The sequence below is a fragment of the Biomphalaria glabrata genome, chromosome 13 (assembly GCF_947242115.1).
Source record: "Biomphalaria glabrata chromosome 13, xgBioGlab47.1, whole genome shotgun sequence".
Classification (NCBI taxonomy): domain Eukaryota; kingdom Metazoa; phylum Mollusca; class Gastropoda; family Planorbidae; genus Biomphalaria; species Biomphalaria glabrata.
In genome coordinates this window covers 676,677-694,231 of record NC_074723.1, presented here as the reverse complement: position 1 = coordinate 694,231, position 17,555 = coordinate 676,677, and the positions used below count along the sequence as shown (strand labels likewise).

At 34.6% G+C, this 17,555-nt stretch overlaps 1 pseudogene; it reads left to right on the top strand.

The window, feature by feature from the left end:
* Positions 1-17,555, top strand: part of LOC106071576 (dynein axonemal heavy chain 6-like) — an 85,506-nt pseudogene that overhangs the window by 47,110 nt on the left and 20,841 nt on the right.

Genomic DNA, 17,555 nt, shown 5'->3' with positions numbered 1-17,555 from the left:
CTCATGATTTCATGTTGAAATAAGAAATGGGACCTTACTAAAAACTCATTTATTTCTCATCTTTATCATTGAACTATTTATTCTCTGCTCCTTGAAATATTTATTCTCTGCTCCTTGAAATATTTATTCTCTGCTCCTTGAAATATTTATTCTCTGCTCCTTGAAATATTTATTCTCTACTCCTTGAAATATTTATTCTCTGTTCTGCAAGGTTGTTAAAAGTGGTAATGGATATAAGCACTCCACTACCTAAAAAATACTTTCAATGGCTTTCAGATAGCCTCTGACAAACAGCCTCTACCCGTTAGATGTTAGATATGGGAGAATTGTTATCACTAACTGGGGAAAATGTGTAACCAGTGCCTAAACCAGTAAGCTTCAGGCAGGAGGGGCTCATTAGCCTTGGTTGACTACCCACCTAGGAGAAGGAAATCTGAATTCAAACCTCTGCTGCCTTGGGGCTATACCCAAATATGTGAAAGGCTTTGGGAGTCTATCTTGAGGAAAAATAAGGAGCAGACAAGGCAGTTTGCAGAGCCTGCGCCACCGCATTTCGCATTCTGTATCAGCAGTTGCTGTTCCTTTGGATTCATCAGCTGTGCAGAGAAATTGGAAAATAGCTGTTTGGGTTACATTGTTCCAACCATAACTAATGCCCAGGCATTCATCTCATTTCTCATTTCCATAGTCATTTTGCAACTGAAGGAGGCCATTGTATTTGTTCTCTTTCTACATCATGTTTCTTATAGGTTCGTTGGGAGGAAAGTGTTGCCAACTTTGATGTACAGTTGAAAAATGTAGTAGGAGATGTTTTTATAGCAGCAGCTTGTGTAGCTTACTATGGAGCCTTACTTCTACTTACAGGCAAAAACTTGTAGAAGGTAAGTCTAAACATCAAAAACAATGTACTTTTAAAATGTTTAGATACAGACACCCTTGAAAACTAGTACCATTAAGAGAGCAAACTGGTCGTGTGGTATGCCTTTAGAACTGTCATCAGTTTGAACCCTTCCCACTGCTGTCTGCTTTGGTTCTCAAGAAGTTTAGATTGGTACATGATAATCTTAATTTCTGAATGAATGTCCAAAACTTAAAAAACGAAACCTTTATTAATGCAATGTCTGCTTATACCATATTAACTGATTGTTTTTTGACTAGCTTAAGTCTTGTGTTAGATACATAAATACATTTTTTAGACCTTTGTAGCAGCTTTTGATTCATTTCAGTTGTAAGTTTTCCTAATCGCCCATTAATCTTGATACATGACAACTAATCATCCTCAATAAGAAAATATGAATAGTACAAAATGAATTAGGTTTTGAAAATGGTGAAGGCTGTTTCTAAAAAATGTTTATAAAATGTTTTACATGTTACGGATGTTCCTTCAAAGATAAGGATAATCTACTTTCTAGTCCAAACCTCCTGCTTTCTGCTTTTGAATTGATCATTTGAGACTGTATACCTTCCTGGCCAAACATCAAATTATACAAACTTCTTGTTCTCATAACTCTTGAAAATATTACTAGGTCTAGCTTGATTTTTCATTATTTAGTTATGCTTTACTCTCAGATATATGATTTAGTAGTTAGAAACAAAATATTTTACTTCAATTATTATTAACTTAGGAGGTGCGGTGGCTGAGCGGTAAAGCGCTTGACTTCCAAACCGGTGTCCGGGGTTTGAATCCTAGTGAAGACTGGGATATTTAATTTCAGGATCCTTGGGCGCCTCTGAGTCCACCCAGCTCTAATGGGTACCTGACATTAGTTGGGGAAAAGTAAAAGCGGTTGGTCGTTGAGCTGGCTACATGACACCCTCGTTAACCATAGGCCACAGAATCAGATGACCTTTACATAATCTGCCCTATAGACCACAAGGTCTGAAAGGGGAACTTTACTATTATTAACTTAACTGTATCTTGTATTTCTCACATTTAATTATTTGTTAAAAACTTTTAGAAATATTTATATTAATATATATATATGAATGATATATATTTATATTAAGAAAGAACATTTTTAAGAAAGTAGCATAACATAACCTAAATATTACCGCAACGACCAATTGACATGACTGAAATACTCTGATGTATCTAGCATGAATACTTAGATTCATTATAAGACATTTGAATGTATTTAATAATTTGGATACAAAAACTTTTCTACAGGTTGGACTAAACGATTGATTGAGCTTCAAATACCTGCAACAGAAAATATGACGCTTGTGTCAGTCTTGGCAGATATATATGAAATTCGACAATGGAATGCTGATGGTCTGCCAAGAGATGCTGTGTCAATTGAAAACGCTGTTCTTGTAACTAAAGGTTGCAGGTGGCCTTTGATGATTGACCCACAAGAACAGGTAAAGTTTCTAAGTAAACAAATAATGTTTCTAGTATGTACTTGTATTGATTAAAGCTGAGTTTTATTGTTGACACTTCTTTCAGGCCAACAGATGGATCAGAAATAGAGAGGCTCTAAATAAGCTTAAAATTATTAAATTATCAAATTCCAACTTTCTGAGAACACTGGAAGCTTGCATAAGAGCAGGTTTACCTGATTTGATGGAGGATGTTGGTGAAGCTTTGGATCCAGCACTAGAACCTGTCTTGTTAAAACAAACATTTATACAGGTAACATTTTTCTATTACAACTAAACATTTAAACACTTTACTGTATACCAAAATTTTCTCTGTGTGTGTAAAAGCTGTGTTTGTAAAAGCAAATAGGTTTAATGATGGAGTTGTCTCCTGACTTGTTACAACTTCACATAATCTACCCTTGGACTCCAATATGTTTTGAGGGTTTGGTCAGTGCAACATTCAATTCATTTCTCCATCTATAACTAAAGTGCTTTACATTACAAGTAACATATCAATCTTTAAACTCCTTTAGGTAATTGAACCTTTTATGTAACCTTATTGACTTTTTCAGTTATATATTCATAAGTAAGGTCACTTTTATCAAATTTGACACTATGAAAATGCTTCATTTCTAAGGACTTAACATGTTTCTTTATAAGAGTAGATCCAAAAATTTTGACTTTTTTGGGGTGCCTAATTAGGTATATGTGAAGTAAAGCTATTGCTTGTTTTAATCTCAGAATTCTCAAAGAGATGCACAGGACTGTGTTAATGCAGAGTGTTTAGATGCAAATGTATTGTTGAACAGAGAGGAAAAAAATGTTACTGTAATCTTTTAGAACACCTGTCTTGGTTGCTGAAGTTATCAAAATATATTTTGTACACAAATAAATAGTATAGTGTTGTAGGTAACTGTGAATGAAAAAATGCGAGGCTAAAATGATAATACATAAAAGGTTAAGGATGATTTTATGGAATGCCTCCCCCCTCCCCATTTGCCAATGCTTTCAATGAATTTCATAGTGTTGTATCTGGTCTCCTTAGTGGTTTTCTTGGAATGTTCCTGGTTTTAATTGAATAGAGTATATGAAGTCATAACGTATGTCCAATTAGAAAATTATTTTCTGGTCAGAGCCTACTTGTTATAATATAGCAGAGAACAGATCATCTTACCTTATCTTGTCTGCCTACCATATTCCTTTGTAGATTGAAATCTTGATAATGATATTTTAAACATTCTCGAACATCATTCTCATTATAACTATGTTATGGGCTGATTTATGATAATTTTTCTTTCCTTTTCTAAGGGAATGAACTAAGTTTTATGTTTAGGCTCACAATAGATTTATAGGAAATATAAGAAAATATAAGATGGAGTTCATTTGCCCCTGAGTCCACCCAACTCTAATGGGTACCTGACTTTAGTTGTGGAATGTAAAGGCGGTTGGTCGTTGTTCTGGCCACATAACACCCTCTTGTTAACTGTTGGCCATAGAAACAGATGACCTTAACATCATCTGCCCCATAGATAGCAAGGTCTGAAAGGGGAACTTTACTTTTACTTAGCTCGTGTCTCATGTTTACAGGAAGTATTCAATGAACAGCGTTTTGGATGTAATCTTTAAAATTAAAACAAAAGTTAGTTTATCTTGTAATATTTCTAAAAGTAATGAAGTCTATTCACATGTAAAATATTTCACATGTTCCTTCAGATTTGACGGTAATTTCATCCTAACCAAACCTCTCGCTGAACTGTAGGTTATGAATCTGGTACTATTGAGACCATCCGAACAACAGTCCAGCCAGCATATCACACTACCTGGCTGCCATCAATGAAATCTTAGCATGAATAATATTATAATAAATGAAATGACCATAAATAGAATCATGATGAATCAACTAGTAATGAATGAGATTATTATAAATAAAATCAACATGAGTGAAATTATAATTGAATTTGTCATGAATGAGCTTAAAAGGAAATTGGAAGGATAGAACTTGCAGTTAAAAACTAAATTTTCAAAGTGATACCCAATGTATAGAGTTTTAGGCCAACATTCTGATTAAATAAAAATTACTTTTTAATCTTTTTTTTTCGTTGTCTTTTTTCAGTGTGGGCGTGTGCTGATTCGCTTGGGGGATAGCGATATAGACTATGATCGAAACTTTCGCTTCTATATGACCACCAAACTGTCTAATCCACATTACTTGCCAGAAGTCTGCATCAAAGTAACAGTTATCAATTTCACAGTCACCAAGAAAGGCCTTGAAGATCAACTTCTTAGGTTGAAAATTTCTTTCGCATCTTTTTTTTTTTTCTTGTTACATACATTTTATTTTAGCTCTGGCTTAACATCCAAAGCATTCTTTCAAGACTAAATTAACCAGTCGAATTGTTAAAAAGATTTAAAAAAAAACAAACATTGGTTAAACTAAATACATTACAATTTTTATTACTACTATAAAACCTACATTTATGTAAATGTTGTTTTATTGTTTTGATTATGAAAATATAAATATAATTTTTTTTGGGAATACAATCTGTTTTTAAATAGACTAATTTTCAACTAGGAGCAGTAAAAATTTCAACTAGTTACATTTAAAAGGTCAGACATGAAAAGGTTGTTTTTCTTTCTATTGGTTGTAGTGATGTTGTCAGTTTAGAGAGACCAGACTTGGAAGAACAAAGAAATGAACTCATCATGAGAATCAATGCTGACAAGAACCAGCTGAAATCTATTGAAGATAAAATTCTGAAGTTACTTTTTGAATCGGAAGGAAATATATTGGACAATGAAGAACTTATCAATACATTGAATGATTCTAAGGCAAGTATCACATAGGCCTTGAAGTGTGAGAGTTTCACTTGTTTCCATTGGTAATGTGGGTGTTTATAACCAATAAAGCATCAATCAAATGTCCCAAGTACATCTTGAGGATCTCTCATTCCTTATATCTCTCGGCAGAAGTAACACATCACTAAAATAATTTTTTTTATAATTCCGCTAGCAGAGTTTAATATGTAATAATGATCATATAATTATAATGTGATTTAGAAAACAAAGATGTAGAAGACTAGAAATCAAATAGAAAAAATACCATTATGTTTTATTAGACTTGGTTCAAGAAAAAACAATGTGCATAAGGTTAAACAAAATTCTAATAAGATTAAAATGGGTCTGACAATATTACCAGAAAATTATATCATGAGGGTGTCTACCAATAAATTTTACAGCTATTGGGAAAAAATTGTTTTTTAGTTGCCAATTTAAAGTAAAAACATCAAGTAACAGTCTAGATACACTTGTTGAAATAAGTTCAGATGTAAAATGTATAGCAGACAGGTATTAACTAGTTTTTATTTCTGATCAACTTAAAGAAAAATATTGAATGGTTTCTTGACAGGTCACCTCAGCAGTTATCAAAGACTTACATTGAATTGTTTCTTGACAGGTCACCTCAGCAGTTATCAAACAAAGACTTGCTGAATCCGAGACAACAGAAGAAAAGATCAGTGTGGCCTGGGAGAAGTATCGCTGTGTTGCTGAGAGGGGTTCGGTTATGTACTTTGTGGTGTCTGACATGGGGGAAGTAGATCCCATGTATCAATTCTCTCTCAAGTATTTTAAACAGGTAAAGGAATGGATTAGCAAATAAATCATCACATTAGTATATGTACTTTACATTCTTAAACCAATAAGTATTGATCTTAGTACCCAAAGTTGATCTCTTTCAAATTGTAGTGGGCCCATGTATAAATATAAATTTTTAAACTTTACCCATATTTACTTTATATACATTTTGCAAGTATTTAAAAAGGATATTGTTGTATATGAACTTATTGATATGGGTAAGGTTAGATGTGCATATGACAAGCTCACACAGGTGACAGAAGCCAGCTTACTGCTAGCAGTGAACAGGGACGAGGGACGGCCCTTCAGGAACACTCTACTTGAAAATAGGTTATGATGTGGTCATGTGATTTGTCTAAAAAGGGCTGGGGACATTCTGTCATTTCCTAGTAGGCCTTCAGGGGACCTTTATAAAGAGAAGAGGTGGCAGAGTCAAGATAATCTGGTAGAGTCCAGGTTCAGTTCAGTTCTGGACAAAACAGATAGTCTAGTATGATTCAATTAAGTAGAGCAGTACCTTTTTGTAAGGTTCTTTAAAGTGAAGTGCTTGTGCAGCCTTTCAAACTTCCAACTGTACAGTATTTGACTTAGTTTATTAGAGTTGATAAAGTACCAGGCAATCTGAGTCCAGTGTTTCAAGGCAGCCAGATAGATAGTCATAACAATAAAAAACAGATAATTTACTCATGTATAAGCACATGTGTTTCTCATATTCTTTGACAATCAATATATGTTTTATCCAAAATATCCATTATTTACAGTTAAAGTTTGAAATACAGTGTCATTATTAACTAATTTAGAAAATTCATTATAAAATGTTTAGCTTCTTTGTGTATTGTGTTGCTGATGGGCAGAACCACTTTAAACATTACCCCTGTAAACCGATTATAATAATAATCTTTATTATCCATGAATGCTTTGCTAGATGGTATATTAGATGACAAAGACGGTATATTAGATGATAATGACGCCAACCTGCAACAAATTTTAGCACTGCAGCTATGGTTCTTGACAAGGCTAGATGGGATTCTTCTGTAAAATCCATTGTTTCTTTGTGATTAAAAGAATGAATTACAAGGTGTCAACATTTTTGTCATCTGTGCCTCTGTAATAAATTGGTAGGGTTCGAAAACAGGACTAGGCAGTAGTCAAAAGGACCGAGGAGCCATCTGTATGAGTATGAAGTAGAAATTAGTTTGGTGTATTTTTTAGAAAATCTGAAACAAATTTGAAAAATGAAATGATGCTAGAATAGAGTAGTTTTCTCCCCTACACCCACATTACTAATAAAATTTAAAAAAAAAAAAAAATCTCCCTCCCCATCATCTGATTGTCTGAAAGGAAAATTGGTCCAGTCCAAAGTTAGGCAATCATGTCTGAGTTTAATTTGAATTTTAGCCTTTATTTTTCCAATGTTTCAAATGCTTAGGATTTAGTCAGAAACATCTTAACCATTTTATTATTTTAAAATTTTATTCAGCTATTTAACAATACAATCTCAACCAGTGAGAAGTCTGATGACCTTCAAACACGACTGGACATTTGCTTAGAAGAGACTACAGTATGTATTTACAAGAATGTTTCTAGGTAATTCTTGTATTGTTACCTGCATTGTGTCTCATGGTTTCAGTAATATTGACATTACTGGAATTGGTGTAATGCAAAAAAAAGCACTCCACTGCCTATAAAATGCTTCCAATGTCATGCGTCTCAAATAGCCTCTGATAACTAGTCCAACTCAGATATTGGATCCGGCTTGAACTGTTATCTGTAAAGAAGAGCACTGGTGCTTTAACAAGTAATCTTCAGGCAGGAAGGGGCTCCTTAGCTTGCTGGCTACCCACCTAGGAGAAGGAAAACTCTAATTCAAATCTCTACTCATTGCAGCTATATCCAAACATGGGGAAAGTTTTCAGGAGTCAACCCTGAAGAAAAATCAAGAGCCAGTGACCCTTGGGCAGCTTACAGTGCTACACCCTGGCAGAGTCTGGGATGCTGATAAAATTTACTCCTTAACTTTATTGGCATTAACCTTCATTTGGATAGATCAGCTGGTTGCAAGGGGAGGGGGGGGGGGAGGACTGCTGCGTGTGTGACATGGTTCCAATCATAGCCTATGTATTCATCTCAATTACATGAGACCAATAGTTGTTTCATGACTGAAGGAGGCCATAAAATAATCAAATATATCTCATAGTGCCTCTAGTATATGGTTTTGTGGGTCATGCTTTATTTTAAATGTATCTCATAGTGCCTCTAGTATATCTTGTTTTGTGGTCATGCTTTATTTTGTGGTATGCTTGGTCCCCTTTCACATCCCTCAGATGCAGATGATGCAAAGGTCATCTGTTTCTATTACTGATGGTTAGTTAACAAGGGTGTTATGAAGCTAGCCTTTCCTTAGCTAATGTCAAGTACCCATTAATTATATTGTAAATCTTAAAGAATTCATTAACTAAATTAACTTTGATCTTACTTACAGATTAATGTGACATGTGAAATGAGATATTCCTCTAGTGATTGCTTTGATTTTCTTTCAGAGGTCTCTTTGAAAAACACAAGCTTGTATTTTCATTTTTGCTTTGCTCAGAGATTATGAAAACTGAAGGGGAAATAACTCCCTTGGAGTGGAATTTTTTTCTCCGTGGACCTATTGGAGGTATAGAGAAGGTACTAGACATTTTGATTATTATTTGTCTTCTTCTCTTATTTCAACTTCATTTATTTTAGGAAATGCCTTCACAGAAATGAAATGACTTTCTAGAGATCCTAGAGATATATAAATATGTTATCATTTTATTATATACATTAGGAATAAAAAGTTTTAAATAATAGTACACTTGTATGGAGTAGTGATTTTCTGTGACCTCGGCTGTGTATCAATGATTAGCCTCTTTATGCAGAAGAGAAGTTAAAAAGGGAAGATTATAAGTTTCAAGAGATGTAAAATGCTGAATGCCACAGAATTTTCTGTACATCTTAAAGATTGTAGCTTATTCAAATCAATTAGATTTGAGAGTTTAAATTTATATAACCATTGAGAATCAACACACTTTGTCACCACTGACAACTTGACATATTTATGGATTATTTAGAATCTCATTGAAAGAGGAAGGTTAAACAATTATAGAACACACAACTTCTATCAAAATAAAAACTTTTTTTCTTTTATTGTAATTAAAAGCCATTACATTTTCTACAGCAAAATGTCCCCAAACCAGAAAACACAACGTGGCTTCCATTAAATGTTTGGAAAATGGCCTGCGAGATGAGTGACACATTTGAAGACTTCCGTTACATCCATTATGATTTGGATAAAACACCTGTATGGATAAGACTGGATGAAGGCCCTGAGGTAATGATAACGATAACAAAATGCATTACCCATATAAAAAAATATTAAAACAATCAGTCTCAATCAAACTGAAGGCTACATATCTTAATAATTAGGACATATCTTCAATAAAGATCATTTCATTCTTTGAAATCTGTCTCTTTAATCTATTTGTACATAATAATGAGAGACTTAACTCTGCAAAGGCATTGTTTTTCTGGCTGATTCAGGCAACCCATTTCAGGCATAGGAAATAAATAGCACTTTTAAGAATTTGTCCTAGCATTTAGAATGAGAAATATGCCTTAATCACTTGTCATATATTAAATTGTTTTATTGTGGTTCTAAATTATACAAAATATTTTACAGTTTGTGGCATAGTAACCATGGCACAAATGGGTTCCGTGAGCCCAGGCTCATTACCAATCTCTTAAAAACAAAATGTGTTTTAATGTTTTGAATTCTTACTTTTATTTCCCATTAATTCTGTGATTATAATTTTTAAATTGTCTGCAGTATATTGCAATTTGATAAAGAAACTGATGGGGCCTCCGTACAGGATGACTAAATTTAGTTTTGTCATTCTAGATTCATTGTTTTAATCCTGTGCCCAAGAGTCTCTTGCTACCCCTTCTGTTTACTCTGTAATGCTAGCCAAACACATTTTCTGTAATAGTATATAGCCTGGTGAGCCAATACACATAAAGCGATGAACAATCAAAATAAACCCTATATTTCTTATGGTCATAAAGAATTCACATTAGTCTGAACACATTTGGATGAACCTATAATAAAAATCTGTCGTTGAAATCATTAATGTATACTGTGTACAGCTCTCTGTACTTTAGTTCCAGTGTTACTGAATTAGACTCAGATGGCAAGTCCAGTCACATTTATTGGGTTGGTTAGTTCTTAGCTTCATATCAGGATTTCCTGACCACAAACTCACGAAGCTCTATTACTATCTTAAAAAGCTGAACACATGGACCAAATGAAGATCGTAAAATTAAGAGCAGATAGTTGCTATCTTTGCACCAAAAATGCAACAGCTTTTGTTGAACCTTATGATGATAATATTCATGAGGTTGAAAGGCATTTTATTGATCAAGCCAGTTACCTGATGAAAAAACAACCACAAAAGTGCAAACATAAAAAAAAAACAAAAGCAGAAGATGCAGATTAAGGAGACGCCCACAAAAATTCAGACTTAACAAACAACCAGCAAGCTTGCAGACAAAAGAAACAAGCATGAAGATTAAGACAAGAAACAATTAGCAGAAAATGCAGACATAAGAAAAACACCTTGAAGATACAGACATAAGGAACAACAGGCAGAAGATGCAGACATAAACCTTTAAATTCAAGAGTGTAAATTTGAGCCTCCAACTAGGAACAATTAAGTGACTTGGCATCTTTCACACAAAAATTGTAGTGCTTGTGACAATAACAAAACAATAGTGCCTTGTGACAAAAATAAAGTTTTTTATTTCACTTTCTCTAGTGGGTATTCCCATTTTACATAATGATTTATCAATCTATGTAAGCAATGGACATAAAGTTTATACAATAACTGTTGGAAATAAAGAAAATGAACAAGATAACAATTATTTTGGTGTATGGTTAGTTTAGTTCTTTCCTTGTAAATCCTAGGCACAATTTGAACCGGAGGGGGTATGGGGTGAATGTTATGAAAATGATTTAATGTATCAGTTGTTGTTGTTATGTTAACGTGTGCTTGTAACTTTCCATAAGAATGTGTTCAGCAAATATTAGAGATGTGTGTTGTGTAGTCATTCAGTGTATTTCGACTCTTGTATTATTATGTTCCTAAAAGGAGGCAAGAGAAAAAAAGTGTTTTTCTTTACAATAACTATTATCCTTAGGAGTTTGAAAAGGCCACTTCTGCTGACCATATCAAAGGCTTTAGTAAGATCAACGAAAACAATGTAAAGGGGTCTGTCTCTCTCTGAATTTCTCCTGAGGGAAATTTAATTATTATGTTATTATTAGAGCTAACGAAAGACATGACATTTCCTAAATTTTATTTATGGATGATTAGTTATTGCTTAATTACATTGTGGTTTTTTTTATTAAATCCTCATCACATTTAGAAAGTAATTTGTAGGTTTGATTCCTTATTTTGACTATTCACTTATAGTGTGAAATCAATTTCACTTGGCCAAGGTCAAGGTCCAGTGGCGGATAAAATGATCAAGAATGCAACCAAATTTGGTGAATGGGTTTTTGTACAGGTAAGGAACAGAAGCTAGCATTTTGTTTTTCTTAGACCTTTCCAATCGTCATTTTTAAAAAGTATATAGGTAACTGTTATATTATAATCTCTCCTAGCCATTGACTAAACAGAAACCAATGTTTGTTATTTTTGTATAAACATAGATTTTTTTTCCCCAGATTTATAAATATATTAATTAAAAATTTGATTGTATTAATTTTAAAAGACTTAACATTTTTTGCTTTAAAAAGTTATTTAAACCAAAACATTTAGTTTAAATTTAACTGAAAAATTCTTTTTAGAATTGCCATTTAGCCGCTTCATGGATGAATGCCATGGAAGACATTATAAAAAATATCCAGGAGACCAGTTCACTTTTACACAGTAACTTTAGACTCTATCTGTCTTCAATGCCTGCCAAACATTTCCCTGTCAGTGTTCTTCAGAATAGTGTCAAAGTCACTAATGAGCCACCTAAGGGCATTAGAGCCAATCTAAGAAGGGCATTCATAGATATGTCAACTTCATTTTTTGAAGACCACCGTAAGACTTTTTTGTTTTTGTTAGAAAATTGTTTAATAATTAACAATAAATTCCAACACTATGATAGTATTGAGAGATGATAATGTAGTCCTCTGTGTTAATAGTAATAATGTTATTTACACTATGTATTGTGTATGGATTATTATAGTGTTGGTTTAATCCTGTGCACTCCCAGGGGAGCATAGGGCCGCAGCCACACCTCTCCACTGAACTTGGTTCTGAGCAGCTTTCTTAATCTGCTGCCATGTCATTCCAGTACCCTCAGCTTCACTGATGACTGACCTCTTCCAGGTTTGCTTGGGTCTGCCCACTTTCCTCTTTCCTTGTGGGTTCCAGTCAAGTGCCTGCCTTGCAACATTGGTAGCTGGTTTTCACAGGATGTGTCCTATCCAGCTCTATTTTCGTTTTGTGATGTCTTGGGCTATGGGCTTTTGTCTAGTTCTCTCCCACAAATCGATAGTAGTTATCTTTTCTGGCCACCTAATTCCTAATATGCGGCGTAGGCATCTGTTAACAAAGGTCTGGAGCTTTTCCATATTTGTTATATTTGTTATTATAGTGTAGGTTGATTGATTTTTTAATTTAAAAATGACAAAAAAAAGATATTTTAAAGATTAGTAATAATAATGACTGACTTAACTTGTGTTATTGTTTCTATATAAATTAAACATTTTTTAATAACAGCTCTGGGAATGGACTGGAGGAAGATCATTTTCGGCATTTGTTTTTTTCATGCTGTTATTCTTGAGAGGAAAAAATTTGGACCATTAGGCTGGAATATAACAGTAAGAGTCATGTTAAGACTGTAGAATCGGAATATAGCAGTAAGAATCATGTAAAGACTGTAGAACTGGAATATTACAGTAAGAGTCATGTTAAGACTGTAGAACTGGAATATTACAGTAAGAGTCATGTTAAGACTGTAGAACTGGAATATTACAGTAAGAGTCATGTTAAGACTGTAGAACTGGAATATTACAGTAAGAGTCATGTTAAGACTGTAGAACTGGAATATTACAGTAAGAGTCATGTTAAGACTGTAGAACTGGAATATTACAGTAAGAGTCATGTTAAGACTGTAGAACTGGAATATTACAGTAAGAGTCATGTTAAGACTAGAACTGGAATATTATCTATTAGTGTAAGGACCCATTCAATTTTTTTTTTTTTAGATATTATTAAAGCTATAACATAACAGACATAAACTCAAGTGTTAAAATGACCCATTAATCTAAAAAAAAAAAGTTTTGAACAGATAGGTCTTAATGTTCTTCTTGAATGTAGTAGTGAAGCAAGCTGTTTGTCTGAGATCAATAGGGAGGGAGTTCGAAACCTTTAGACAAGCACTGAAAAGGCCCACAAACTGTAACTTTTGAGTGAGAAACATGTCACATTGAGTCCATGGACTGCAGGGCTCTCCGAGGGACATATGGAGTGATCAGTTCACTCAAGTAAAAGGGCGTTCTTAGCTTTGTAGTCGATTCTTGCATTCTTAGGAAGCCAATGGAGTGTACACAAGAGAGCAGTAGCAGAATCACTTCTTTGTTTTTCATAGGACCATTCCTGCAGCATTGTCCTGAATTTGCTCTAGCTCAGCAGTTCTCAACCTTTTAAGGTCGGCGACCCCTTTTAGAATCCCCCACTCTGACGCGACCCCCTAACACACACACACACAGCAATAGAAGAATAGAAAAAAACAATCTATATTTTCGATGGTCTTAGGCGACCCCTGGCAAATTGTCAATCGACCCCCAAGGGGGTCACGACCCACAGGTTGAGAACCCCTGCTCTAGCTGAATGATGATGTTGTCCTGTATACCTACCTGCTAGCACAGGATTGCAGTAGTCAAGGCAGGAGAGTATGAATATCACAGCTAACTTTTTTTTGTTGACTCTGTTGTCAAATATGGTCAGATCTGGTCTAATCTGCACAGCTGCAGATAGAGATCTTTGCAGAGCTGACTTATGTGTGGGTCAGAAGAAAAGAGCTGAGGCAAAGAAAACTCATATTAGCTTAATTTAAAGAACTAAGCCACGAGCTAGCACTAGTGCTCAAAATACTTTTTCAGGCAACACTTAATCAGGGTTAGGTACCTAAGATTGCAAACTAAGTGGATAAAAGAAACCTGGCAGTTCATGATGAATAGGGAATCTATACTCTCTACATTTGTCATGTAGTTTTCTTAATTGCTTTTGTCCTCTCTTTATTCATAGTAATATATATATATATATATATTAGGGGTGCACCGGATAGTCCCTCCGGCTCCGGCTTCTGCCGAATATCCGGCATTTTTTACTATCCGGTGCTATTCGGCTCCGGTCGGATATCACTACCGGATAGTAAACCGGATAGTAAAAAATACACCTATTTAATATGCATAAAGTGGACCTCGTTCCATTAATGTTTGTTGTAGAATGTATTAATGTTTATATTAAAACAAAATAATGTGCTTAAAAATAGAGCCATTATGAATATGCACCAAACTTTGTTTATTATAAAGACAAGGCGTGTTAATAACTTAATATAAATAGAGATGAAACTTTACATCATAAATGCGCTTTACATACAGAGCAGCAATGGCTGGCACTTTTTTCAATTTGTCTTGACCTTTGAGTAAGTTAGTTAACATGTTAAAATGCTACATTCCTTGACTACGTCATGCTGACCAGACGTCTGTCTAGCTGTGCGGGTATATCTCCAGAGGTAGAGATGAACAACTCCCACCCCCTTTTATTTGTTTAGTCCATCACATTGAGTTTTTTATGGGTGGGTAACCACAAGTTAAATACGATGGACGTAGGTTTAATGTCAGCGTATTGACACTCTCTAGTGGTCACACCTTTCGAGGGAACTGAGTTTGTTTACTTAGTAGTTAATCTTTATTAGGGGGGGGGGCTGGACTACAAGAGCCACACCTCTAATGTAACCAGGTATATTTCTAGATGAACAACTCCCTTCCCCTTTTATTTGTTTAGCCCATCACATTGAGTTCATTGATTGACAGGTGACCCCAAGTCAGATACGATGGACGTAAGCACTCTCTAGAGGTCACACGAGGGAACTAGATTTGTTATTGGGGGGGGGGTGGACTAGACTTTACATTATAAATTCGTATTACATACGTAGCAGCGATGTCTGGCACATTTTAAAAGCTTGTCTTGACCTTTGAGTGGTCTTGTAAACACGTAATATTCCTTAACTACGTCACGCTGATAATCTGTCTAGATGTGCGAGTATATCTCCAGAGGTAGAGATGAGCACCCCCACCTCCTTTTGTTTGTTTAGTCCATAACATTGAGTTCACGGATAGGCAGCTGACCACATTAAGCCAGATGTCAACGTGTTGACACTTTCTAGAGGTCACATCTTATGAGGAAACTGAGTTTGTTTACTTGGAGTAGATTTTTTATTAGGGGCGGGACTACAAGCCAAATCTCTATAAGGTTAATCTGGTATGAGTTTGTTTATTATGAGATAGGTTGTCAATCAAGGGTCTGGTCCACAAACCAAATTGTTAAGACATATTGACACTGTCTAGAGGTCACTAGATGATGACACTAAGTTTGTTTACTTGGAGAGAAATGTCAATTAGGGCGCTGAACTACAGGACACATCCCTACATGTATTTTGTTACACAAGCCACGGGTATAAAAGTGGCTTGCAAGGGCATTTAGTAAATTAAATAGTAATAATAATGGCTGATAAAAAGTCATCACTTATATGGCGTTACTTTAATGTCAAAACAATGGACTACTCTAAAGCAGTTTGCAATGCTTGTAAAATAGTAATGTCACGTGGTAAACCAGGCAAACCTAAAGACTTCTCAACCACCACTATGATTAGTCATCTACGCTCGAAACACCCAGACTTATTCAACGAAATGACTGCATTGAAATCAGCATCAAATAATATCACTGCCTGTGCCAGTACGTCTACGAGCTCCAGTGATTCGTCAAGCCTCACACACAAGCAGCAACCAGGGATTAAAGAGGTCTTAGACAAAGCTAAATTGTGGGATATTAATAGTGATAATGCTAAACGCATTCACTTGGCCATAGCAAAGATGATTGCAACTAACATGGAACCTTACCAAGTAGTTGAGAAGCCTGGATTTATTGGACTTTTAAAAGTACTGGAGAAAAGATACACTGTGCCTAGTCGCAAATATTTTACAGAACGTGTTATTCCAGATATCTACGACAATATTTCCTCAAAGCTTCGTGAAATGCTATCTGATGCTAAAAGCATCGCTTTCTCAACGGTCACTTGGACAGCTGATAATACCACCGAATCATATTTTGGTTTAACTGCCCATTGGTTGAATGAGTCATTTGACCGAAGCAGCTATGTTTTGCATTGTACAAAATTTAATGGCCAGCATACGGCTGCAAATTTGCTGTACTTAAGATATTTACTAAGCCATTATCTGTATTAGATACAAACCAGAAGCGGTTTGTGGCCTTTAAAACACGAGCCTAATGACAAGTTGATGGTGTCAAATACATGAACACAAACATCTACCCACTATACAACTTAGATTGTACTTAAGAAAGATTTACGCTATAAAACCAAGAGTGAACTTTACCTTTGAAAGATTTACATTAGTTACATATATGTTTATATATTCTGCATGAGTTATCCCACATTCTACTTTACAATACATACGCACACACCATCTCATGTTACAAAGATTAGTTTATGATAAGCATATCTGTAAAAAAAAATGCTGTTCATTTTAATTTATCAATCAGTGATAGAGTTTAAAGTAAGAAAGTAAATAACAAAATAATATGAATATAGGTATGTTATATAGAAGATTTGCAAAAACTTCAGTAAAACGAGTAGTTTGAGTCATGTAGGTATCCGGCTCCGGCCGAATATCTAATTGTACTATCCGGTTATATCCGGCTCCGGCCGGATATCAAAAAGTACTATCCGGTGCACCCCTAATATATATAATCCGTCAGTCATGAAAATGAATGCTGTAGTAGTATAGTGCTTATTGCCATTACCACTACCAGAAAAGAAAACCTTACAATATGAACAATGAAAAGAAATAGAAAAGCAATCTCAGCCACATGTGTCATGAAGTTATTTAAAAAAATAAGTTATTTATGTTAAAAAATAGCTGGAAAAAAAAACCAGTGAGGCCCTAAAGAAAAAGCTTAAGAATTTTGGGGTAGAGAATAAGGGTTTCTTTTTTTTTTTTCTGTGTTTCTATTGCTATTATTAGAACTTAATGTTTGCTATTATTATTATTATTGTTTTTAATGTTTGCTATTATTAGAAATTAATGTTTGTTTTTTTTTCCAAAAGAATCAACTTGTTTATTAAGGCTTGTCCCATTAAATTAATTATGACATGAAGCTGATATAAAATAATAAATTGACGAGAGTTGGCCTTAATTAATGCTAATTAGGCATGTGGCATCTGACTGTGTTAAGATATTA